The following is a 7,804-nucleotide window of genomic DNA, read 5'->3' on the forward strand; positions in this document are numbered from 1 at the left end:
AGCATGTGATGGGGCTCCTGTGAGAAGAGGGACAACCAGCACAGCACACCCACAATCCTGGGAAAATAAGCCGTGCCCCCCCAAAAATATAACCTACGGAGATTCAGGCCTGCCTTCTAACACATTCAACTGTCTGACCAGTTCTTGTCTTGTCTTTCTGATTTTTTTTAAATTGCCGTCTTAGAGATAGAAAAGGGAGGATTACACAAAGTACCTCTAAGATTATACTAGTGACAAAGGGCATATTTCCTCCTGTGCTCTCATGTATGGACTCGTTTATCTTTTCTCTTTTTATTGTTTTTTAATTTATCTTTTCTTTATAAGTACATATATGCAAAATGTGTCCATTATTAGAAATAAGACATGCCTTATCAATTGTAATAAGGTCAGTTAATCCACATTTGAACCCTGAGAGACAGTAATTACTAGTATGTTCTTGAAAATTTAAATTTATTTTGTTGATTGATGTGAATTGTTCCATAAAGTCATACTCTACTAATCTTTTGTTTGTGGAATAATTTCATATTTTCTCAGAATGACTTTTATCTTTGCTTAGAAAGAATTTTTAAATAACGAGATTTCTGACTCTTTTTAAGGTGATCATTGTATAATTAAAAGCTAATAGCTATTAAATAGGGAACATTTCTTTTGAACAAAATATTAATGCTTTCAGGTCATTGTTGCTTTAATGAGTTTTATGAGTATCATAATTCCAAAATAAACTCTAGAAGATAAAAAAACTTTAAGCATAAAAGACCCTTGCAAAATAATAAACAAAAATGTGTACTTTATGACACCACCTTAGTACAGAAAGTTGCCAGCAAGATTTATGCAACAAATTCTTTTGAACCTTTTTATTTTATTTTATTTTATTTTTTATTTATTTATTTTTTTGCTGAGGAAGATTCACCCTGAGCTAACATCTGTGCCAGTCTTCCTCTATTTTGTACGTGGGTCACCACCACAGAATGGCTGATGAGCGGTGTAGGTCTGTTCCCCGGGAACCAAACTGGTGAACACAGGCCACCAAAGCAGAGCACACGGAACTTAACCATTAGGCCACTGGGCCAGCCCCAGAACCTTTTTATTTTTTATATTCATGTTTTTAAAGTTGTCTTTTATGAACTACACCTGCACATATGGTCAAATCTATTTACCATCCTTATCATAAAAGAAAAAAAGAGGCCCATTCCTCTCCCCAAGTGTCCAATTCATCCTTTTCAGCAGACTATTTTGGTGTTTACCTCAATTTTTTCTAAATAATATGAGTTTGGGGCATTATCCTCTGGTTTCCCACTGTGGAGAAGGAGGATTTAGTTCTGCTCTCCCTTTCCCTCACCATGCTCGCACACCCACACTCTTCCCAGCCATCCCCACCCCTTCAATGTGGTCCTTAGATCAGATGAGTACTCAGTATGTTCATCATTATGTCTGTGTAAAAGCTGTTTACACCTGGGGATGTGGCAAACTATGATTGCTTTTCCTTCCTGTACAGCTTTGTCTTCCCTGGAGTTAACTACCTTTTCCCCTCTTTTGCTTCACTTCCTGCATCATTATTACTAATTGAACCCCAACTCTTCACCAGTTGTCAAAATCTCTCAAGATATACCATCATCAAATGCTCCTATTTTGTCTTCTTGACGTGTCTCTCCTGAAGCTTCATGACCTTCAGTCTGAATAGTTGCTCCGTCACCTGTGCAAAGTTCCTGAATCTCCCTTCACCTTCATATTGGGAATCCTGGGTTGGTTCTTCTATTTCTTTATTCTGTTTTCCCCCTTCTTGATTTACGTCATTTTGGTGAAACATCATCCAATAGCTTCCTGAGAAATGGTGCATTTGAATTTTTGAATTTGAAAGTTGAATTTTTGAAATCTTAAATATCTGCAAATGTCTCTCCTACCTTCACACTTACTTGATAGATTCAGTAAATGTAGGATTCTTTGTTGGAAATAATTTCCCTTCAGAATATCAAAGGCCTTGATTCTTCCATTGCCTTCTGGCTTCCATTATTGCTGTTGAGAATTCCTGTGGCACTCTGATTCCTGAACCTTTGTATATGGCCTGTGTTTTCTTTCTGGAAGCTTATAGAGTCTTACCTGTTTTCTTACTCTTAAATTTCTTGATATGCCTTTGTATGAGTCTTTTTTCCCCATTGTGCTAATTAACTGAGTGGGTCCTATCATTCTAGAAGTTCAAAACCTTTCAGTTCTTGGAAACTTGAATTATTTCTTGATGATTTTTCTCTTCTTCATTTTCTCTATTCTCTCAAATGTGTTATCTCCGCCTTCGTATGTCTCCTGAATTGATTTGTTGAGTACCAGTGATGTGCCAGCATGTTTCTAGTTTACAATAGTGATAAGGTGAACAAGGTGAGTTTATATTCCAGTGAAGGGTGATAGTCAATGAATGAAAATAAAAAATAAAATAGTAATTAGCACTATGCAAAGAACTAAAATAGGACTGCAACAGATAGTGACCTGGTGTCTACTTTATAATGGATGATTAGAAGGAGTTTCTTGGAGAAGGTGGCATTAAAGCTGAAATCTGAATGATGAGAAGGAAGGTCTAAGATCACACCAGCCAGAGGGAATGGCAATGTCATCAGGCAAGGACAATCTGGGAACAGAAAGAGTGTGTCTAAGCAGGGCGAGTGGTAGAGAGGTAAGCAGAGACAAATCATGTGGGCCTTGTGGACCATGCTAGAGTTTGGATTTTCTAAGTGCCTTGGGAAGCTAATGAAGCATTATAAGCAGGGGAATAATCATTCAATTCAATAAGCAAATATTGAGCACCTATTATTTGCCAGGCACTGTTCGTGGCACTTGGATGCATCAGTTTTTTAAAAAATCCCTTTCGTCAGGGAACTTACACTCTAGAAGGGAGAAGAAGACAATAATCATAGCAAATACAAAATATATAGTATATTAGAAGGTCAAATACAGTATGATCTCACTCATTAAGTAGTAGATAATAACACCAACAAACAAACACGTAGAGACAGAGATTGGATTGGTGGTTACCAGAGGGGAAGGCGGGGAGGAGGAGGGCGAAAGGGATAATTAGGCACATGTGTGTGGTGATGGATAGTAATTAGTATTTGGGTGGTAAACATGAGAAAGTGATGTAATCTATGCAGAAATAGAAGTATAATGATGTACACCTGAAATTTGTACAATGTTATAAACCAATGTTACTGCAATAAAAAAAAAGAAAGAAAGAAGTGCAATGGACAAATAAAAAGTATGATTACTTTTTTAAAAGATCTCTTGTTTGGAGAAATGATTACAGGCGATGAAAGGAAGCAGGGAGTCTAGAGAGAAGACTTTTGTGGTAAATCAGATGAGAGGTGACAGTGATTTGGACTAGGGTGATAGTAGGAGAGATGGAAAGAGATGAGCACATCTGGAATGAGTTTTGAGAGTAGACTCAACAGGACTTGCTAATTAGACTGAATGGATTGGAGGTGACCAGAAGGGAAATCAGTGACAACTCCTGGATTTTGGGTTCAATCAAGGAGATGAAGATGAAAGTTAAGTATGATTGGGGAGTAGGTGTGGAAGCAGAAGTGGTAGAAGTCAAGACTTCTGTTTTGCTCGTGTTAAGGTTAAGATGTCTATTGGACATCTAAATGGAGAAGTCAAGCGGGTAATGTGCTCTAAGAGTCAGGCTGGAGCTACAGATTTGGGAGTCAAAAGTATACACGTGCCATTTAAAGCCATGGGGTGAGTGTAAAGATAAAAATCTAGAGTGGGGCCCATATTGATCATTGGGGTACTCCAACATCTACAGGCCAGGCAGAGGAGGAGCTGGCAAAAAAAAAAAAAAAAAAAAAAAAAGCAGCAGCCAGTTAGGTAGGAAGAAGCCGCATAAAGGAGGGGGCTGAAACTCAAGAGAAGATGTTTACAGGAGGGAGTGATCAACTGTGTCAAATGCTGCTGAGAGGTCACGGAGATAAGAACAAAGAAATAGCCAATGGATTTGGCAAAGTGGAGAGAATAGAAGATGAAGTGGAAAGAGCAATTACAACTTGTTCAAAAACTTCAGCTGAAGATGAGTGCTAACAGTTGGGCTGTGGGATATGGTGGATATTGTTTGTTTGCCTCACCCCATACTTTCTCCACCCGGCTCTGTGCCCCGCAAGGATGACCTCTATGGAATGCATCAACCAGGCTCTCTTGCCTCTGACTTCTAATTGGGTTTAGCCAATGGGTGGCACCTGTGGGGGATAAGAGGGTGGGAACAGAGAGAGGTCAGTATTTGTTTCCCTTCCCCTCCTGGACCGATGGGTTGGCTGATGCTGCTGTCCTCTACCTGAGGCCACAGCTTCTGCTGGAGCTACAGCTCTCCAGGTTCCAGGACTGCCTTAACCCCACACGCATCTTTGTAAATAGTCCCTCTATTAAACACTCCTTAATTACTCCTTTTAAGTTGTGATGGTGACAGCAAACCAACTTTTGGCTGTGGGTGATGGAGAGAGGTAAAGGAAGCGGGGAAATGGAACACTGCTAGGGTGAAGCTATTGGTGGAACTAGGGGACTGGATTGTGATAGGCATGTTTTTAGGAGGCAGGAAGAGAGAAGGTCCTTAAAGCCTGACTTTTGGTATTTGCATTAAAGTCAAGGCCCTTGATGGTAATTGACGAGATAAGATGGTGATTATTCAGGTAGTCTTCTCAGGCATGTGATAAAGAGAATGGAATGGAGAACCAGCTTGGAGCTGGTGCTTGGCTTGTGGAGATGATATGCTGGTGCCCATCCTCCACCTAGCTCACTGACCTGGGTGGAGAGGAGAGATTATAGATTCCAAAAGAATCTTCCTGGGGGGGGGGGGGGGTCAGAGCAGTTTTGAATAAAAGCAAATTGAATGATGAAATGATGACAGAAATTGTGATAGATTTGTTTCTTTCATCTCAGTATTTATATTATTTATTTATTTCTCTTTTATTTAATTACCTAGGACCTCCAGTGCAGGGTTGAACAGAAGAAATGACAGCATCTTTGTCTTGTTCCTGATTTTCAAATATGTTCTGTTTTTTAGTTAGAATTATTAGGTATGTGAAATTCAATGTTTGATGTATTATTTTGTAGTATATTCTTTATAAGGTAAGAAAATTCGATTCCTAGTTTATTAAGCATTTTCGTTAGGAATGTATATTGAATTGAATATCAAATGCTTTTCTACTTCTGTTGAAATGATTATATTTTTCTTCTTTAATCTATTAATGAATGACATTCATGAATTTTTTATGTTAAACCAATTTTATATTCCAGGGGTAAACTCTATCACTTAATTCTTTTTTGCTCAATTCTGTTTATTAATTTTATTTATTTAGGATTTTTATATCTGTGTTCATAAGTAAAATTGGCTTACAGGTTTTCCTTATCTACATCTAGTTTTAGTATCAAGTTTACATTAGGCTCATAAAATGATTTGGGAAGCATTCTGTCTGTTTTCTGCAATACTTTGTGCTGGGAATTATCTTTTTCTTTGAAAATTTGCCTGTAAAACCCAAGTGGACCTGGTGTTTGTTTTTATTGGGAAAGAGGAGGAAAGAGGGCTTAAATTTTTAATTTCTAATTCGATTTAATAAATGGCTGTAGATCTACTCAGATTTTCTTTGTCATCACGGGTCAGCTTTGGTAAGTTATATTTTATATAAAATTGTCCATTATGTCTCTATTTTCAAAGTTATTGATGTAAAGTTCTTCACAATGCTCCACAGTTGTCCTATTTTCCACTTCTAATATTGTTTATTTGTAGTTTTTCTTTTTTCTTGATCAATCTTGCTGAAGATTTGCTATTTTAGTAGTCTTTTCAAAGAACAAGCTTTCAGTGTTGTTGATTATTTTTATTTCTTTCATTTCTATTTCATTTATTTTTACTCTTTTCTCACTCCTTTAACTTCTTTAGGCTTACTCTATTTTTTTTAACTTACTGATTTAGACACTTAGTTTAATTTCACTATTTCTTTTTTCTCTAATATATGCATCTAAGACTATACATTTCCGTGTAAGTAATACTGTGCTGGATTTAAAGTTATGTCCACAAAATTCTTTGATACTTTTCCCTTCAAGAAGTAGAGCTTAATTCCTCTCCTCTTGAGGATGGACTTAGGGGCTCACTGCTAACAAATAGAACATGTGGAAGTGATGGTGTGTGAACTTGGAACTGGATGGTCCAGCTTCAGATCACTGCAGCCCCAGCTGACATCTCGAATGCAACTCATGAGAGACCCTGAGCCAGATCCACCAGCTAAGTTGCTCCCAGATTCCTGACCCACAGACACTGTGAGATAATAAATGTTTGTTGACTTAAGCTGCTAAATTTTAGGATGATTTGTTATTATGTAGCAATAGCTAACTGACACAACTGCTTTAGCTGCATCAAACACTTTTGATGTTTTCATTGTCTTTCAGTTCTAATATTTAAAAAATTTCGTTATGATTTCAGCTTTGGTCCACGAATAATTTAGCAGTGTGTTTTTAAAATTTTGTAAATGTATAGGTTTTTAAGATTATCTTTGGTTTTGGATTTTTAATTTTATTACATTGTGATCCGAGATCATCATCTGTATGATTGACAAGATGAAAATCAATCAGCCACATTGTTTTAAGAAAAGAGCTCTGTCATTCATGACTTTATTGCATGGAGGGAGATGGGTAGTTTTCAAATCTCTTCTGACTAATAAATAAATCTTATAAGCATTTATACCTTTAGAAAACATGTTTACTCAAATATTACCAGGACAGTTTTATCAAGCAAGAATATCATTTAACAAAGCAGACACTTTAGAAACTCAAAGCTTTACCGGATTCTACAGAGTATAGTCATAACTTCTGGAGTTCAGGAATCTTGAAAGAATCTTTTGTTACAGATAACATTTGCAAGAACAGTTTTATGACACAGAAAACAGACTGGGTGGTTATAGTTATGAGTTGCCACAAAGCTCTGTACCTAGAACTGTGATGTTCTTGTTGATGCTCTTGGCTAGACACCTCATCAGAACAAGCAGGAGAGAGCATCGCCCCGTGTCTTTCTGATATTCCTTTTGCCGGCAGCTGCGATTAGGATATAGGAGAGCCGACATTCCCAAGACTCATGAATTCTACTGGTTAATGGCAGGAGGAAAGAGCAGGCTGAGAAGCTTAAAAACTTACACATGGAAGAAGAAAAGTGTAAACAAATAGAATGTGGGGCATGTAATGTTTTGCTTTGACGGTGATATTGATCTTTTGCACCTAGGTCTTGGTCTTTTATTTCTACATGTTCTGTCAGGACTCAAAAAGACTGTGTTATTGTTAAGTTCAGGGTTCTGTTTATGCCCATTAGATGAACATTATTTTGTTACTCAAATACGCTATATCTTTATTAGAAGAATCTTATTTTGTGGTTCAAATATTCTATATCCTTTTGAATTTTTTCTTTTCAAGTATCAATCACTGAGATAAATATGTTTAAAAAGCTGCTACTCTGATTATTGATTTATCAAGTTCTTTTTGTAATTCTGACAATGTTAATGTTAAATGTATTAGAGCTTAGAATTGTTACAGTTTCCAGATAAATTGTTCCTTTTACCAGAATGTAGTGTCCCTTCTTCTATAACCTAATAATACTTCTTGCGTTAAAGTTTATTTTCTCGGATATTAACATAGTTACATCGACTTTCCCTTTATTACAGCTTGGTATATCATTTTTAATCTTTCAGTACCATTGTTTTATTAGTTCTTTTGGATTTTTCTCCAGTCTAGGAACCTGTCTTTTGGCAAATATGAGTTATTCTACTTACATTTATTGTAATTATTG

The sequence above is a fragment of the Diceros bicornis genome, chromosome 14 (assembly GCF_020826845.1).
Source record: "Diceros bicornis minor isolate mBicDic1 chromosome 14, mDicBic1.mat.cur, whole genome shotgun sequence".
NCBI classification, from domain to species: domain Eukaryota; kingdom Metazoa; phylum Chordata; class Mammalia; order Perissodactyla; family Rhinocerotidae; genus Diceros; species Diceros bicornis.